Source organism: Zalophus californianus, chromosome 6 (assembly GCF_009762305.2).
Source record: "Zalophus californianus isolate mZalCal1 chromosome 6, mZalCal1.pri.v2, whole genome shotgun sequence".
In the NCBI taxonomy this organism is placed as follows: Eukaryota; Metazoa; Chordata; class Mammalia; order Carnivora; family Otariidae; genus Zalophus; species Zalophus californianus.
This window is the reverse complement of record NC_045600.1, coordinates 136,276,696-136,296,811: the sequence shown is the minus strand read 5'-3', so window position 1 is coordinate 136,296,811 and position 20,116 is coordinate 136,276,696. Positions and strand designations below refer to the sequence as shown.

The window sequence follows — 20,116 nt, the reverse complement described above, 5'->3', positions numbered from 1 at the left end:
ATAGTTTAAATCAAATTGAAACCATACACAGTATGTTCCCTGACCACAATAAAATTAAAATAGAAATCAACAATAAGATATCTAGGAAAGTCTCAACTGTTTGGAGATGAAATATTATCCATGGGTCAAAGAAAAAAAAAATCACAGGAGAAAATAGAAAACATTATAATCTGAATGCTAATAAAAAAAATACAACATACCAACATTTGTAGAATACAACTGTAGTAGTGCTTAGAGGGAAACTTATAGTGATATATGCTTATATTAGAAAAAGGGGAAAGTCTAAAATCAATGGCCTGAAGAAGACAGGGGGAACAAAAAAGGCAAAGAAAACTCAAAGGAAGTAGTATGAAGGAAATTATAAAAATAAAAGTGCAGAGGTCGGACAAATGAAAACAGAAAAGAAAGAAAATTAACAAAGCAAAAGTTGGCTCTTTGAAAAGATTGAAATTACTAAACCATTAGCTACTCTGATCATGCAAAAAAGGGGAGATAACACTAATTCTCCATATCAGAAGTGAAAGAGGGATTATCATTACAGATCCTATGGACATGAGGAGGGTAGGACAGTAATTCTGAACAAGTTTAAATGATGAGGCCCCACCTTTCCACTCTGGTTGCTGCTCATTTCCCTGCCTGCCACCAATCCTCGAGGATCATTCATCCTTTGGGGCAGACAAAAAAGCAAGTAGCAGTTGGTCAGGAGAAGCATGGCATTGAAACAAATTTCCAGCAACAAGTGCTTTGGAGGATTGCAGAAAGTTTTTGAACATGACTGTCAAACGGAACTGCAAAATGAAATTTGCTATCTACTTACCACCAGAGGTAGAAACTGGAAAATGTCCTTCGCTGCATGGCTGTCTGGTTTAACTTGTACTGAACAAAATTTTATATCAAAATCTGGTTATCATCAAGCTGCCTCTGAACATGGCCTTGTTGTCATTGCTCCAGATTCCAGCCCTTGTGGCTGCAATATTAAAGGAGAAGATGAGAGCTGGGACCTTTGACACCAGGGCCAGGTTTTAAGTGGATGCCACTGAAGATCCTTGGAAAACTAACTACAGAATGTACTCTTATGTAACTGCGGAGCTTCCCCAACTCATAAATGCCAATTCTGCAACAGACCCCCAAAGGAGGTCTATTCTTGGCCACTCTAGGGGAGGCCATGGAGCTCTGATTTGTGCTTTGAAGAATCATGGAAAGTCCAAATCTGTGTCAGTGTTTGTTCCAATTTGCAACCCAGTGCTCTGTTCTTGGGGGGAAAGAAAAGGTTTTAGTGGATATTTGGGAAAAGATCAAAGTAAATGGAAGGCTGATGATGCTACCCATCTTGTGAAGTCCTATCCAGGTGCTCAGCTGGACATACTAATTAATCAAGGAAAAGATGACCAGTTGCCTACAGATGGACAATTACTACCTGATAACTTCATAGGTGCCGGTACAGAAAAGAAAGTCCCTATTGTTTTTAGATTACAAGAGGGTTGTGATCATAGCTACTACTTCATTGCAGCCGTTATTACTGAGCATATCAAACATCATGCAAAATACCTGAATGCGTGAAAAACTTCAGATAAGAGCATTTCTTCAGGATTATAAAATTGTAATAAACAGAACTGCAGGGCGAAAGGATTTCAAGACATTGGACTTCATAGTGCTAAAAATACATCATTCCATAGTTGCATCACTTTCTGAATAAATATATAAAACCTGAAAAAAGAGAAACTACTATGAACAACTTTAAGGTGACAGATTCAACAACGTGGATGAAATGAACACATTTTTTGAAAAATACACCTTATAACTACTGACACAGGATCTAGCAGGAAAATTGGTAAAAACTTCTGCTAATCAAAAGATACATTAAGACAATGAATATGCAAGCCACAGACTGGGAAGAAATATTTATAAATCCATTTTCTGACAGAGCACTTGGTTTGAGGGTATGTGAAGATTTTTTATAAACTGATAATGAAGAAAAAAAACAACAATGGCAACAACAACAAAAACCACCCTCTAGAAGAAGAAAAGATTTCAGGAGACACTTAGCAAGGACGATACACAAATGGGAAAAAGTGCTCAACATCATTACTCATCAAGGAAATACAAATTAAACCACAATGAGATACCACTACACACCCACCAAATGGTTGTTTGGAAAGATTAAACAATAATGTTGGCAAGAATGTGGAGCAACTGAAATTCTCCCATATTGCTGGTGGGAATATAAAGTACAATCACTTTAGAAAGTTTCTGGAATTTCCTTATAAAAGTAAACATACACTTCCTCTATAAATCCAGTCACTTCACTGTTAGGTATTTACTCAATGAAAACGTATATTTAAAAAAACAAGACTTGTAGAAGAACATAATAGCTTTATTCATCAAGCCAAAAACTGGACACAGTCCTCATGTCCATAAACATGAGAATGCATAAGCAAAGTATTGTAATCCATCTGTGGAATACTACTCAGCAGTACAAGTTAAAGAACTATTGATATGTACAGCAATAGGGTTGAGTATCAAAAACATTTTGCTGAAATGAGGAGTCATTACTATATGGTTTAATAAACATGGAATTCTAAAATTTGAAAAATACACCTTATATTGATAAACGGCCAACTCAATATATGCTTGAAAAAAATCTAAAAGTGGGTGGGGATTGACTGAGAGAAAACATGAGGGGACTTTTCGGGGTTATAGTAATGTTCTTTGTTTGAAGAGTTTTGGGTTATACATATGTATTTGTCAAAACTCAACAAACACACACTTAAGATTTGTGATTTCATTGTATGTAACCTTTTTATCAAAAACTGTACTGAACTCTAGTTAATGCATGCTGAGGTATTTAGGAGATATATATTGATGTCTACAATTCACTTTGAAATGCATAAAAACTAAGATGGAGTAATGAATGCATAGAGAGATGGGTAGATATATGAGAAAGATAGGTGGTGAGTCTACAGGGGTTTGCGATAAATTTTTTTCAGCTTTTGCTGAATGTCTGAAAATTTTCATAAGAAAATATTGGCAAAAAACCTCTTCATCCCTCCCTGTCTTTGTGACAGCCTCAAGAAATCTGTAGTGGGAAGGGGGAGGAAGGCAGTGTGTTTGGTGTCTGTTTGTCCAGTCATATACCTTCCTAGTAGTGGCTTCTGGCCCTTGCAGGGTTGACTAAGAGGAAGGGAGAGGGAGAAAACAGGGAGTCTTATTGAATAGGTCAATTGCATCTGGTATCCCCTTCTGGGTGCAGGTGCACAGTTGCCAGCCCTTTCTCAAGGGACCTATCTGTGGGTTCCACAGAGATTTCCCTATTAGGGCTCTCTGGCTACATTTCACTGTAATACCTTAGGTAATACCTTTTCTGGATGGCCACTTACAAGGCCCCTAACCACCTACCTCTGATGGCATGGTGCAGCCTCTTCCTGCTGAGATTGACTTACCCCTGGTAGGAAGCTTTTGGCGGCAGTCTTTTTTTAAGATTTATGGCTGATTCCCTATTGTGGAGTCCATATTGGGCATTTGGAAAACACACACACACACACACACACACACACACACACACACACACACACACACACACCTCTGTGCAACCTAACTTGAAGTATGGGCCACTCCCAATTTAGTTCTTTCTTCTTTCTGCCCCCTTCTTCCAGTCCAACCCTCTTGCCTTTGGACTTTACTCGGATGTGCATGGCAGTCCCGGAGTTCTTCAAACTTCAGGAGCACCTGTCAATCTCTCTGGGTGGTTGTTTTGAGGCTCATCTTCAGGCAGCTCACCTGCCTTAAAATGAGGGGAAAGCATTTCCCTGCCTATGAGAAAGGTGTGACGAGGGGGAACGTACGGCATATACCCCCCTTTTTAAAGATTTTATTTATTTATTTGAGAGAGAGAGAGAGCATGTGAGCACAAGCAGGAGGAGGGGCAGAGGGAGAGGGAGAAGCAGACTCCCTGATGAGCAGGGAGCCCCACACGGGGCTCGATCCTAGCACCCCGCGACCCTGAGATCATGACTTGAGCTGAAGGCAGATGCTTGACTGCCTTCTACACAGCCACGTAGGTGCCCCCGGCACATACCCCTTTTTAAAGAAGTCCTCACTCTAAGCCCCAGTGAAATTTTAAATAAAGCTTGGGAGTAAATAATAGTCTACACTGGTAAAACTGGCTCTCTACTTTACCCTTTGCAACCTTGCATAGAGGGTCTAGGACCTGACTTTAAATGAGGAGTTTCTTGACAACTATTGTTTGGTACTTAAGCTTTGGCTCAAATGCAAAACTCAGAGAAGATAGAAAGTTTCCATTATCCTGTAACAGTAGCTGTTCTGTTTCCCTTTGCTGTCTCATGTGTAGCAGAATATTTATAAGGTAGAGATGTTTGCAGAAGAGAACCCTAATGTAAACAGGGGTTTCACAGACCTAATTCCACCTCTTTTCTTCACTGAAGAGACTCAGAGATACCAAGGTTTGCCTGAGGAAATGCAACTAACAGGAGAGATGAACTCGTTTCTGGTTCACTGCTCAGAAATCGGCTTTTATAACTTCCCCTCTGCCAGGGAGATAAAAATGAAGGCGGTGATTTTCCTCCCATTTCTGAGCCCGTGCTCCACCACTCCACACATCTTAACCTTTGGCTGTGAGTGGCTGAGAACAGAGCACCTTCCCCAATTGCCCTGGTAGGACCCCCAGGCCAGCTGAAACGGCTTACACTGCACATCACCTGAGCAGCTGCCCCTTTCAAAGAGGAATTGGCTCGAAGCACTTTGTTCGGCTTCATGAGTCAGCTGGAAGGAGACCTGTGGCTCTGAACTAGTGTTACAGAGAAAAGGGGCCATTTGTCTGGCAGGGTGGAGGAGCCTCGCATTGGGTCTCGATTACCTTTTGAATAACCCTTGTTTGTGGCTGACCATGAACTCTGCCTCCATTAGATGCTGGAATCCTATTACTGTCTGAAGTTCAGGGTGGGCCTCTTTGCTCCTTACCTTTCTTCCGAGAAGAGCAGGGCAGAACTTGCATTTGTGGTGCTTGCTCTCTGGGGGTGAGGGCAGGTAGAGTCAGGTAGCAAGTGAGTGACCAGAACGCAGAACAGCCCGTTAGGCAAGGCCTTAATGCTTTGGTCTGAGCCTTGTGTTTATCCTGCTCCCCAGAGCTGTGGTTGTCTTAGGGTCTTGCATACAGTGTGGCCTCAGAGGGAAAGGAATTAGATTATTCTATTCAACACTGTGTGAGGACTCTAGGCTAGGAATTTTATGGTCATTATTTCATTGCAGACTCATGACAGCATCAGAACTATGTTTCCCTTTTATAGATGAGAAAGAAGTTAAGTAGTTGTCCAGAGTTACACAAGTTAGAGGTTTAGAGCGAGGTCAAGTTCTTGAAGCAATCCATGGGACCTCCCCACAAGAATCCAGAGATAAAAACTATAGCATTGATCTCATAGTTAAATTAATCAAACTGACATTTGATGAAAAGCAACGGCTTGCTTCCTTGTAGCCCCAGGAAGAGCCACTTGACTATAGCTAATCAGTGATATAAATGCCTCTCTCAAAGGAATATATGATCAGAACTCACAGGCAGTAGGAATATGGGAAAGAGAGGAATAAGCCTCAGGGAGTGTTGGAGAGGAATTCTTCCAGTGCGCCCTGACCTGGGCACGGGGGTGGGGGAATTGGGGAGATGTTGGTCAAAGGGTATAAACTTCAACTCAGAGATGAGTAAGTTCTGGAGATCTAATGCACAGCATAATGATTGTAGCCAACAGTACTTTATTATATACTTCAAAGTTGCTAAGAGACTAGATCTTACATGTTCTCACCACAAAAAATAAATAATTATGTGATGTAGTAGAAGTGTTAATTAATGCTACCGTCATAATCATATCACATATATATAAATACTCGAATCAACAGGTTGTGCATCTTAAACTTCCACAAGGTTATGTGTCAATAATATCACAATTAATATCATGAGGCAAGCCCAGATCAATAAAAAGAAATAAATCTTTTTTTTTTCTGGGGGAAAAACACAAACAAGTGAATACAAACCTACTCTGTTGGTTTGTACCACTCTGCCCCAGGAAAGCCTATTCCATCTTGTTTGAATGGCCTTCATCAGTGTCAGAACTTTTCAGTTTGGCGAGAAGAATTCATTTAAGATTGTTTTTTCCTAACAGGATTGTTTCAGCGGAGAAAGAAACACAGCTTATGGAGTTCTTGATGTGAGGAGGCATTTTCAGAGGTTCTGAAGGAACTTTTGGGACATTCTCAAACAAAGCCCCTATGGACACACTCCTCTGCCAGACAAGAGCCTATGAGTGGGGTATCCCATCCTTCCAAATCCATTCCTTTGTTGGTGTAATGAGGGAGAAAGGGCCAGGGTGGGGGAGATCTTTATCTATAGCTGGTATTAGGTCTGCACCCATCAATCCCTAGTCAACCAGTTGGTCTTTGTGGATTTCTTCATGGGTATGAATTGCACAAGATGTAAATGTTGTCTTTTCCTCTCCCTTTCTTTGCCACGACTATGCTTCTTGCTCCATACCCTTAATCAACTGTTCCATGCCAACACCTGTTGAAGTGAAACTTGTAATGCAAATGATTGCTCCTCCGAAGTTGAAAGCCCTGGGCAGTGTTGGAAGGATGAAAATTATGCTTTGATGTCTTCTTATTTGTGATGTTGTTCTCTCTCATTTTCCATGATGCCTTCTCATTCTTTTTGGTTCCAGCCAAACCACTTCCCCCATTTTCCTTTTCCTCTAGGTGCAGGTTTGCTTTTCTGCTTTGGATGGAGCCTATATCCGTTATATGTGTGTGTGTCTGGAGATTCTTTAAAAATTGACTTTGAAGTTAGAACTTTTCACATGCATGTTGTTTAAAGGGTCAAGTGATTCTATAAATCTTACTATGAATCCTAGGATTCTCCTGCCTCCAGTGCCCATGTTCTGTGTTCTTCAGAGGCAGTCACTTTTGATTGTCATAGCTACGTCTTTTGGTAACTTTTGTATCTCTAAATAATATATTTATTGTTACTTCTCCATTCTGAGGGATTTAAGCATTCTGTAATTTCTCCTTTCACTTTTCTTTACATCAGCACATTTCTTATCCTCTCCTTCACCCCATCCTCCCCAAATAGTTATACCACTTTGGTTAGATCAATATTCAGCATTTACATTTTTATGACTTTAAATAAATGCTATTCATAGCAGAGCCATATGTATAGATATGCTCTGAAATATTCTCCCTTCTGGTGTAATATTTGCTTTCTCTGAAGTTAACAATTGCTTTCTGAGTTGTTTTAGTTTTCTATGTAGTTAAATCATCCCTAAGCTCTTCCTGTTGCTTATTTCTGCTTTAGTAACCTTAGAGCCCCAAGCATTTTACATATTTTATCTGCTCGGAGTCTTCCAGAGCTTGTTTCTTGCTACAACGTGGAGTGGTTGTCTCTGGCCAGCATGTGCTATTGTCAACTTGGGGGCTCCCTTTACCTTCAACACGAAAATTGTTTTGCCTTTTTTTATTTGGTTGAACCCCCATTTCTTAGATCCCATAGCTTCCTTAGTTCTTTTTTAAAAATACTCTCTCATTTTGGTGCCACCCATCTTCCAATAACTTCCTGATAAGGGATCCATTGTGATTGGTGGGGTAGAGCATTCTTCATTGGAAATAATTTTTCCCTTCAGATTTGGAACGTATTACTCCATTCTGCTCTAGTTTCTGGTGTTGCTGTTCAGAAGCCTGAAACCACACTGATTCTTCATCCTTTGTAAATCTTTTTTTTTTCCTTCTTGGAAACTATTGGACTATTCTCTTTGTTCTATCTTCCAAATTTTCGAGATGGTGTGCTTTGCTTGGTGTTTATTTTCATTTGCTTCAATATGGGAAGTTATGCCTTTCAACTGTGGGAAGATTTCTCAATCTCCTGCTCCTCCCCCTCCCCCCTCCCCTTCCCTTCTTCTTCTTCTTCTTCTTCTTCTTCTTCTTCTTCTTCTTCTTCTTCTTCTTCTTCTTCTTCTTCTTCTTCTTCTTCTTCTTCTGTCTGTTTTCCTGTCTCTGCTTCTCCCTCTCTCTGCCTCTGTTTCTTTCTCTCTCTCTCTGGAATTCTGATTACTTTGGTATTGAGCCTCTTCTAATCTTCCTGCTTTTTAAAATTTTGTTCTAATTCTTTTTCTTTTAGCTTAATTTTTGCCCCAAATAAGGCTAAACTCATTATACTCAACTTTGTCTTCTTATTCTTCTAATGAGGATTTTAAAAAAGTTCTGCTCTCATATTTTTAATTTTAAAGAACTGTCTTATTTTCTGGACTGAGTTCTTGTTTCATGAAAATAACAGTCAGCTTTTATCTCTTTGAGGATACTCGTGATGGGTTTTTGAAGGTTTTATCTCCTCACACAGTTGCTTTTATTTGTCTCTTTGCTCTGGTCTCTGCCTTTCATGTTAGAAGCTTTCCTCTGATGTCTGGTGACCCTTAGCTCCTTGTTTCTGTTAATAAATGGAGCCCCTAAAATCTGTTAGAAGCTCTGTGTTTGTGGGCTTCCTTGGAAGGTGATCCAGCTGTGTCGGTTTTCTGGGAACTGTCCGCCTCCCCACTCCAATACCAACATATTTAGACTTTTTTCATTTGGGCAGGTGAGATTCTCTCCAGAGAAGAATCTTCTTATCTCCCGCCTGAGTGTCTGATATCCTTTTTATAACCAAATGGGAGGAGAAGTGGGAGATCTCATATTCACTGTGTAGATATCACGTATTGCTGGTGTTTTCAGGACGCTGTGTATGGAGAGCTTCTTCCCAGAGACACTGCATTTTACCCCCAGAGAAGAAATCTCTAGAGTGCTGAGACCTTAAGGAGTAGGTAGATGATCTGGGCTCTACCAGCTTATTAAATAGAACTCAGCCCTGTCTTTGTCCTTCAACCTTTGCATCCAGAGGTAAATCACACTGCCAATTCCTGAGCATTTGGAGTATCCTGGTGGCTTTCCCCTTGCTGGCTTAGGGTTCTATATTTCTGAGTCCATGCCAGGTGCCACTTATACTTTCTGCTTTCCAGTTTCCTAAATTCTATAGGTATTGTCTTTTCTCTCTTTCTTATCCTTATGGTTTGTTTATTTTTTTTAAAGATCCTCTCATTGTTACTTTAATGTGATGTAATGAAGGAGTGGAAATGTATATATTTATTCAGTTGCTCTTCTTACCTGAAGTCCCTATTTTTCTGTTAAAGTCTTAATCATTCAATGTTTTGATTAATTAGACTTCTATATATGCGTTCTGCTTTGATGGGGAGAAAGAGAATGAGGGGGGCATGATATTGTAATAACTGAACCCACTTGTCTATGTTTTTTGGAGTCAATATGGATTTAGCCCTCTTTCCTGTTTAAAAAGAAGTGATGTTCAGAAAATGACCCCAAATCATTCTTGGGACAATGGGGAATACTCAGCTGTATTCAGTTTATAATTCTTGGGCCAAAAGGAGGAATATTGTAAAACACATTTTAAAATAAGTTTTTATAAGTGATGTTTTCTGATTAACCCTCCAATAACTGGACATGGAGGGTAGCCCATGCATCTTTGGCTACATCAGGCTTTGTTGAGATTTTCTCTGTGTCAGTGAGTTCTCCTTTACATTGATATCTTTTCTCTTTTCTCTTCAGCTTAACATCAAAAAGAGAACAGGAAGATGCAGAATAGTTGAAATAAAAGGAACAGATTACCCATAACTTGCCCCCTTTCCCTCCCACCCAAAGATAACCATTGTTAACATGTTGCTATATTCTCTTTTTTAAAAATTTTTTAAGGCACTTTTTTCTCAAAGATATTTTTGATCATGGAATTGTCTTAGACGATGAATAAGTTGTCAGAAAAGACCACCCACTCTCCTCACACTCTAGCTTCCTCAATTAAAGGTGACTGATTTGGGAACCCCATGTCTTAATTTTATAGGGTTGACATTATGTTTTGTGTTTGGTTACTCTATGGTGCTCTCTCCCTAGAACCCTCTCCTTTATTTCCTTCCTGCTTCACACACACACACACACACACACACACACACACACACACACACACACACAATGTGTAGTCCATGCAGAAAAACAATACTACCACTTTCCAGAAGGAGGGACAGCCACACTTTTACAAATGACAAAGGCAGCTCTGTTTATTAGACTTGGCAAGAAACTGAAAGGTTTTTTCTCTCTATCTAATGAGAGTGTGTGTGTGTGCATGAGAGAGAGAGAGGGATTGGGAGAGAGAGGAGAGAGAGATGAAAGAACAAATGCATTATTGAGGGAAGCACATCCTGACTGAATGGGGAGCAGGCAGCTGCAGAAATGAGATAGGAACTTGGAATGCTTCACGGTGCCAAGACTGTCAGAACTGCTCCTGGGGTCTGAAAAACGACAGCAGGATTCAGCGTTCCTCTGACAACCACTCGGAAAATAGAATGTGAAGAAGTCGGAAGAAGGGAAGATGTGGGGCAGGCCATCACAGTCCTTCCTCCTTCTTTATGGACAACTATGAAATTTTGGGCACTTCGGGGGCACAGGTGAGGGGACATTTGGACAAGTGGTCATTATGGTGCTGCCAAGCAACATAGCCCACTCTCCAATAGTGCATTTTCTTAGCTTAAATAGTCGAGAAGATTGCCCCTTAATGTACAAAGCCCTCACTTATCCTAGACTCATATTTCACTTTTCTCAACTGATCTTTCCCAACTGATTGTCTATGCCAGGGGTCAGCAACCATTTTTTGTAAAATGTCAGATAGTTAATATTTGAAGCTTGGTGGCCCATACAGTCTCTGTCACCACTATTCAACTCTGCTGTTGTAGCATGAAAGCAGCCATAGAAATTCGTAAATGAGAGAGTGTGGCTGACTTTCAATATAATGTTATTTATGGACACTGAAAATTGAATTTCATTTAATTTTTACATGTCACAAAATATCATCATTCTTTTGAATTTTTCCAATGCTTTGAAAAGGTAAAAAAAGCGTTCTTAGCTCATGGGCTATACAAAAACAGGTCACAGGTTGGATTTGGCCGTTGGGCCACCATTGGCCAAACCCTGGTCTCTATCCAAATCAGGGCATGTGGAGGCAGACAGAAGGGGTCTCCAGCTGTACCTCCCTCCCCTTCCCTCCCCTTCCCTCCCCTTCCCTCCCCTTCTCTCCTTCTCTTCCCTTCCCCTCAGCTTCCCATTGTTCTGATTTAGAAATAAGAAATTTAAGTGGAGAGAAGGGAAGGGTTTCTTCTTATTCAACCCATTGGTGAAGCTCCTTAGCATTGCTCTGGGTCCAAAACTTACTTTTTTTTTAAATTCCTGTTCTAGAATTCTTAAATACACAGTTAGTTTACACTAATTGGTGTGCCTTGCACAACTGGGCTGTAGAGATAAGCCAGGTCCAACCATGCCCTCTAGGGCTCACTTTGTCAGGGTATGATTTTGAATAATACATATGAACCTACTTATGTGTAGTCTTGCCCTTAAGAATGAAATCTAGGTATATAGGTTACAATTATGGTTAAAGTTTGGGAAGAAACCCATCTTTGGGCCAAGCAGGCAAAAGGAAAAAAAAGCAAATATATAAGTTACCCTTCTTACGTGTGTAGCAGGGTTTAAAATAAGAAGACGAACACTCTTACACTGCTGGTGGGAATGCAAGCTGGTGCAACCACTCTGGAATACAGAATGGAGGTTCCTCAAAAGGTGAAAATAGAGATACCCTACCACCCAGCAATTGCATTACTGAGTATTTACCTGAAGGATACAAACGTTGTGATCTGAAGGGGCAACTGCACCCCAATATTTATAGCAACAATGTCCACAATAGCCAAACTATGGAAAGAGCCCAGATGTCCATCGACAGAGGACTGGATAAAGAAGATGTGGTGTATATATGCATTACTCAACCATCAAAAAGGATGAAATCTTACCATTTTCATCAATGTGGATGGAACTGGAGGGCATAATGCTGAGTGAAATAAGTCAGTCAGAGAAAAGCAATTACATGGTTTCACTCATATGTGGAATATAAGGAACAGCAGAAAGGATCATAACGGAAGGGAGGGAAAACTGGGAAGAAATCAGAAAGGGAGACAAACCATAAGAGACACTTAATCATAGGGAAAAAACTGAGGGTTGCTGGAGGGGTGGTGAGTGGGGGATGGGGTAACTGGGTGACAGGCATTAAAGAGGGCATGTGATGTAATGAGTACTGGGTGTTATTTGCAACTGATGAATTACTGAATTCTACATCTGAAACTAATATGTTGACTAATTGAATTTAAATAAAATAAAATAAAACAAGACCATTATTTTAAATTTTGACTCCAAATGAGTATAGTTTCTATCAAGTTTCCCATCCTCTGGTTTCAGACATTTCTGGAAGTGTCCTTACTGCTTAGGTTACTGCCTTCTGTAAAACACTACTTGTCAAGTCTCTATTCTCTGTGGTTGAATGTTTGTTTTTGAAAATGATAATTTTTTTGTGAAGTCACGTTTTGCAAATTAGCTGAGTTATCTTGCTGGGTGATAATGTATGAGTCAAAAACTTCATGAAAATGCCCATAGAGATGAGTTGTCATGACAAAAACCCCCAAGCATTGGGTTGAGGTAGAGGGGTGTAAAGAACACAGACTTTAGAGTGGGACAAACAATTCAGAGCCCACCTCTGCCATGTGTTAGCTATATGATGTCAGAGGAGAAACTCTACCTCTTTGAGACTCAATTTTCCCATCTGTACAGTGGGGCTAGAAATACTACCCTTCCACGGTTGTAAGGATTAGAGATGATGTATGTAAAATGCTCTGAGCATGGTAAGTGTTCAATGTATATCAGATACTCTTACTTGGCCAGTTTACTGTAAAGGATAGTTTACATGAGTCAGAAATTTTTTCAAAATAAGCTTTAGGAGATGGATTCTGTAGCAGTGTTAAATAAATGAATCAAGATATTTTTCATTTCTGTTTTTGAATATGTGCTTTCTTGGTTTTTTTCCACATAAAAATTTGACACCTCACTTCTGAATCACACTAGAAACACCATGTTTTATCGCTAGCTACTGTTTTCTTAAAAAAAAAAAAAGTGTTTTTTGTCCAGCTTCTCTTGAAAGATCAGCTAAATGTCACATTATCTTGCTTCTGCTAATCTTTCAAAATGCTCACTGCAACAGTCATAGCAATTGCTTCATGCTCAAGTTGTTTAAGAAGTGTGTCTCTAAATATGGTGTTAGTGAATTTTTATTTTTATTTAATAAGTCCAGGTTTATGTTTCCACATACAAATATGGATTCATTATAAAACATCTGGAAAACATAGCAAAGTCAGTTTAAATTTTTTCTCCTTATCTTATAACACAAAGGTAACGGCAGTTAAATCACTGCTGCCATTTTGGTATATGTTGTACTAACCCATTGACCAGTTTTGTTATAGCTGTACCCACCCATAATAATGTGTTAATAATGTGATGTGTATGTGAATGTGTATATATGCATATACACAATCCATCTATATTTATTTTTGAAATGGCATCTAGTTATTGTTGGCCATAATAATTTGCAGACTCATCATAGGGAAGTTGAAAAATACTGAACATTGTAAAGAAAATATAGAAAACATAATACCCTCCAGTTCCATCCACATAATGTATGGTGATTAACATAACATAATAAAAAAAAAGAAGATACAGAAAATATCCCATATTTCTATCATACATAAATCATTTCCTTAATATTTTTTTCTATTGTATTTTTAGGGTGTTGAGATATTACTACATATTCTGATTATTATTTTAAAGATTTATTTATTTATTTTAGAGAGATTGAGAGAGAAAGAGAGAGAGAGAGTTGGGGGAGGGGCAGAGGGAGAGAATCTTCAAGTAGACACTTGTCAAACTTTATTTGACAAACTTTATTCCTTTGTCAAACTATATTTGTGTGGTCTATTTCTGGGCTTTCTGTTCTGCTCCATTGATCTATATGTCTCTTATTTTGCCAACATCACACTGTCTTGATTATTATAGCTTTATAATAAGTTTTGAAGTCAAGTAGCATTTGTCCTCTAACTTTGTTCTTCTCCTTCAATATTGTTTTGGCTATTCTGGGTTTTTTGCTTCTCCATATATACTTTAGAATCAGTTCGTCAATATCCACAAAACATCTTGCTGGGATTTTAATTTGGATTACATTGAATTTGTAGATCAATTTAAGAATAACTGACAACTGGACACTATTGAATCTTTCTGTCCACAAACATGGAATATCTCTCCATTTATTTGGTTTCTTGATTTCTTTCATTAGAGTTTTGTAGATTTTCCTCATATAGATCTTGTACCTACTTTGTTAGATTTATACTTAAGTATTACATTTTATTTTGTGTGTTCATGTAAATGACATTGTGTTTTTAATTTCAAAGTATACTTGTTCATTGCTGGTACATAGGAAAATGATAGATTTTGTATTCTGAAACCTTACAATAATAGCTTATTAGTTCTAGAAGTTTTTTGTTGTTGATGATGATTCTTGTGCATTTTCTACAAAAACAATCATGTAATCTGCATACAATGACATTTTTATTTCTTCCTTCCCAATCTGTATAGTTTTACTTCTATTCCTTGTCTTATTGCATTGGCAAGAACTTGCATTATGATGTTGAAAATGAGTGATGGGAGGGTACATCTTTGCATTGTTCCTGATATTAGCAGGAAAGCTTCTAGTTTCTCACTATTAAGTCTGATGTTAGCTGTAAGCTTTTGTAGGTGTTCTTTACCATCTTTATAAAGTGAGTAATTTTCCCTTTATTCCTTGGAAATTCAAGTGGGTTAGGCAGTTAAAAGGGTTCTGCAAAGCTTATTCTCACAGAGGTTCCAAAATCCAGTTCTTTTCTATGTATACTCTTTTCCCACTACCAGGTATTGGATTTTGCCAAGTGTTTTTCTGCATCTATTAATATAATCATGTAATTTTTCTTTATTAGTTTGTTGATATGATGAATTACATAATTAATTTTTGAACATTCAACCAGCCTTGCATACTTGGGATAAATCTTACTTGGTTATGGTGTGTAATTCTTTTCTATACATTGCTCAATTTGCTAATATTTTGTTGAGAATCTTTGCATCTATGTTATGAGAAATATTAGTTTGTAGCTTTCTTATCTTGTAATGTCTTTTTCTGGTTTTGGTATTAGGGTAATGACCTCATAAGATGGGTTGAAAAGTATTCCCTCGGCTTCTGTCTTCCGAAAGTGATTGTAGAGAACTGGTATAATTTCTACCTTAAATATTTGGTAGAATTCACCAGTGAATCATTTGAGGAAGAGCTCAGTTTTGATAGAAGAAAAACAAAAAGATGTTTGAAATAGTAATATTTTCAGCACAGATTCCAAACCTCACAAATGGTTTTTTTTTTTAAGATTTTATTTATTTGTTTGAGAGAGAGAGAGAATGAGAGATACAGAGCACTCATTAGAGGGAAGAGGGTCAGAGGGAGAAGCAGACTCCCTGCTGAGCAGGGAGCCCGATGTGGGACTCGATCCCGGGACTCCAGGATCATGACCTGAGCTGAAGGCAGTTGCTTAATCAACTGAGCCACCCAGTCACCCACAAATGGTTCTATTTTTATAATTTATGTTCTTTCAAAAGAAAAGAACCATTTATTTTTTAAAAGAGGTCATCAGAAGTTGTAAGGGAGTCTATATGAAATTGGGTTAAAGGATAAGCATTAAGGAAAAAAAATCAATTTCCTGTAGCAGGAAAAGAGTAGGCATAGAAGAAGAATTGAATTTTGGAACCTCTGCAGGTATAAGCTTTGCAGAACCCTCTTACTCCCCAACCCACTTAATTTCCAAGTCCCAGGAATCTTTTCCATGAACATTCCATTTTAGGGTAATAAATTACAACCATTTATTTATTCTTATTTTTTTTAAAGATTTTATTTATTTATTTGACAGAGAGAGGCACAGCGAGAGAGGAAACACAAGCAGGGGTAGTGGGAGAGGGAGAAGCAGGCATCCCACTGAGCAGGGACCCGGACACGGGGTTCGATACCAGGACTCTGGGATCATGACCTGAGCCTAAGGTAAATGCTTAAACCACTGAGCCACCCAGGTACCCCTAAATTATGACCATTTACTGTTAGCCAATTTGTGTCCCTAATTTTTTTCATGGAGGGTGTACATATGTAACACTTCTTGAAACTTTCCATATATGAGATTCCTGGGGTTAAGTGAAGATTGGATACAAACATAGATATTGCTAATTAACAGTATCTCTATTTCTTCCAGGTTGGAGATACTATTTTGGATAACTCACTCTCTTTTGGGGAAATGCTTAGTATTTGATTCCTTCCCTTCCCTACCTTGAATATCTTTAAGACAACTGGGGACAAGGGACTTTGGATCCATGTGGTGTATTCTAAATCTGCCCTGGTCTCTGCTGTAGAGGGATGGGTGGGTAAGATTTGGCTCAACCTGGGCTGGTGTCCACTGAGAATTGACAGGCCTCATTTGTCCCTTTGGGGCATGGTGTGCTGGTGCCCACTACTGAAGTACTGGTCATTTGTCTCTGGTTTTGATGTCCCTACAAACAGTGACCTCTTTGTCTTGACTGAAGACTCTGCTGAACATTACCCCTATTGGCACCTCCTCTTTTACTCCTATGACATATGGAGACTTCTGCATCTCTATGCTACTCTTTGGGGAATGTACCCTTGTTCTTTAGGTGTCATCTTGCTCAGGTGACCAAATGAACGCCAATCTTCTAAATGAAGTCTTATAATCTTCTAGTCTATGTCTGAGAAAGTGAGGGAAAAGTCCCACTAGGATCTCCCAACTTACTTGGTTGTTTTCAAGACAGCATCTTCCGGGATTTTTTTTTTAAAGATTTTATTTATTAATTTGACACAGAGAGAGAGACAGTGAGAGAGGGAACAAAAGAAAAGGGAGTGGGAGAGGGAGAAGCAGGCTTCCCACCGAGCAGGGAGCCCGATGCAGGGCTCGATCCCAGGACCCTGGGATCATGACCTGAGCCGAAGACAGAGGCTTAATGACTGAGCCACCCAGGTGCCCCTTATTGTCCGGGATTTTGTCCTAGCCAGTGGACCAGATCAATATATTTGCTCATGTGCTTACCCTTCTCTTTTCAAAATTCTCCATCTTCCTGTCCCAGAACTTTCTCTCCAGTCAAATTGAACTTTTATTTATTATGTGCTGAGTTCCTTAACTTCCTTTTACAGTAAAACTACATGAGTTCAATCTCAAAACTCAAATGAGTTCAAATCTCATTTGTACTGTACATTTGATTTGATTAGTAAAGAGTGTTTTCTTTTGCTTATTTGTCTTTTAATTTAGAAACTCTTTTCACTTTTGACAAAGGCTGATTTTCAAGAAGAGCCCTGTTTGTTCTAAGTAATTCTTGGCTCCCTCCTCCAACAGAAGGTTATGGGTGAGGAGCCATGTGGAAACAAGATTTCTGATATTTAAAAATGCACCTGAAAATATTTATAAAATATTCTCCTATTATGGATCATTCCTGTGTATAATTGGTCGTTGGACATATGTTGACATCCTCAGGGATGCCCATGTTCTGTGGAAAACAGAAAATGTGGGCTTCTGCAAAGTTTGAGAGCTTTGGTTGTGACACTGTTGTAGAGAGGAGATGGTTGGGGATCCCTGTGGCTGGCGTGACACAAACACTGTAAAATTACAAAGTCAATTCAGGATCTTAAATGAAATCATTTAGAAGTTCTTTTCCTCAATATACTTATGTAGTACTTATCACCCCAGTGACTCAACTGTCCGAGGAGCAAACAGCCATAGCAGAAAAGGATTTGGAGGAGAGGGCAGAATATACTTCTCAAATTTCTTGACTTCCTCCAAAGAAAGCAGTTTATTAGCAAGGCTTTGGCTTGATTTTCCATACTTAATCATAAAATAAGTAATTATTCTTACAGCTCAGTTGCTTCATGTCAGTCACGAGGCTGGTGATGGTAAGAGCTGTTGCTCAACTGTTTAGGACATAACATGCATTTTTCTGAAAAGGCCATGGTCTTGATTTTATTCAGGGATGAAATTTATTGTACCTTCTCTAATTGGTGTTTGTTTCTTAAATGAAAGATATGTTCCTGTTCACCTCCCAGCCTCTCTTCCACCATCAGTTGCTAGTTTCTTCTAGTTTTGGTTTCACCATCTACTTAAGAGGGTCGATTGAGTTGATCAGACATGAGCTCACCTTTGGCCCCTACCCTGATAAGTCAGTCCTCCAAATTCACTCCTTTACTCAGCTCTAGAGCTTCAGCGAAGACCTGACATTCCAGAATGCTGTTCTCTCTACCTGATGTCTGTGGAATAGCTGGTTTGGCTGGAAGTAACATACATATGCAACATGGCAGTTAGTTGATGCTACATAGATATATATTCATTTTCAGGTATAAATGAAGTCTGGTAAGAAGTGGTCCATGTGTATGACAGCTTTGTCCCTAAATCCTCAGAGACCCAGACTCTTTTAGCTTTAACAGTCTACTCTCCCTAAACATGACCTACAGTTTTTTAGCCTTTGACAGTTTCTTCATTCCAGGCTGTAGTAAGAAGGAAGGGATGAACAAGAAGGTGAGGGTCCAGGGCATGTCCCAACTATCCCTCAAAGCAGGGGGCCTGGAAGCTGCCATGTGACTTTCCCCTTAACATCCCATTGGCCATAAATTAGTCACATGACCACACTAAGCCCCAAGGAAGTCATGTGCCACAGTGAAAATTCTTTTTATGAAAGAGGGGGGGTTGATTTGGGGAGGCATCCAGCACCTTTTGTTATAGCCAAGAAATTGGTTTTCCTTTGTGATTTATAAATCTGTTCTAAAGCTATCTTTAAAAATATTTTTGATAAAGGCAATATCTCAGGGCAGGATTCTGGCCCACCTAGTTTAAAAAGGAATTAGTGGGGTATGAGTTTTATTTGTTTGTTCTTAAAATCTTTATTAATATGATTAGAGCTATATTAAGATTATTATCTTAATTACCTTCTCTCTTAAACTGCCTGTTTATCATTAAGCATAAGACATTATTCTCTTTTGGAAAGAGAAGAATTATAAAACTCAACTTGCAGTCTTTTTATGAAATCATAATAATAGCTCTTCAATGGAAAAATGGGCTTTTGAAATATTTCAGTCTAAAATAATAGCCTTAGAATGTGCCAGAGTGCAGAGCAAGGAATGATTAAATTGAGGGGGGTTTAGAACACGGGTGGCTATTACTGCCCTCCCTCCACAGCTCTGATAAGAAGCTCTCTCAAAAACAGGACTCCCAGCTTGTCCACTCAGTGGGCAATAGAGCTCAAAAACCAAAAATGGGACTCATCTCTAGACAAAGTTGTTTCAAAACTGCTAACAATAAGTCAAGTTTGCCCAAGGCAAAAACACCATTATTTAGATGCTGCTGCCATTTGGGTCCATACTAGAGCCTGATGAGGATGAATGGATCCTTATTCACTCCATAAAATTTTACTGAGGGCCCATGATGTGCCAGACACTGTCCCAGAATTTGGAAAACAACAGCATGCAGTTATTTGCCATTTTGATTACTTGACCCATTGTCTGATGTTCCCCCACTCTGCTGCAAACAACATTTTTCAAGTTTCTTTGCCAACTGGCTCCTGGTTATGTTTCAAACAATGGGAGGAAATCAGTGGTGAGAGAGAAGAAAGCCTGAATATTTCTTTTTAACTCTCTTCTGTTGATAATTATTCTTATTCGAGATATAGTGCCAGGTAGACCAGATGGCTTGACCTGGCAATCGTGAACTAGATACTGTCTGATCTGTCAAGACATGAGCTTGTGTGTGTGCAACAATACTACATCATCAAGCAGAAATAATAAACATGAGACCAGGCTCTAGAAGTTCAAGAAGACACAGATAAGGTGTATGAGGAAGTGACTCAGATCCCCAGGGCATTTACTTCTGTGACTTTGACACCCCTCCTTCTAGCCACTTCCATGCCTAATGGAACTCTCCTGATAGGAGAGTTTCCTATGACTGGTTGATGGAGGAAGTAGAACTTGGACCTGGTGAATTGAGGGGTCTGCATGATACCCTGACAATAGGTAGAAGTGGACTGTTTCTGCTTTCTAGCTCCTTTTAGGAGT

The 20,116-nt window shown here is 39.1% G+C and overlaps 1 pseudogene; it reads left to right on the top strand.

The window, feature by feature from the left end:
* The first annotated feature begins 710 nt into the window (after positions 1-710).
* Positions 711-1,703, top strand: LOC113910400 (annotated as a pseudogene).
* The last annotated feature ends 18,413 nt before the right edge of the window (positions 1,704-20,116 follow it).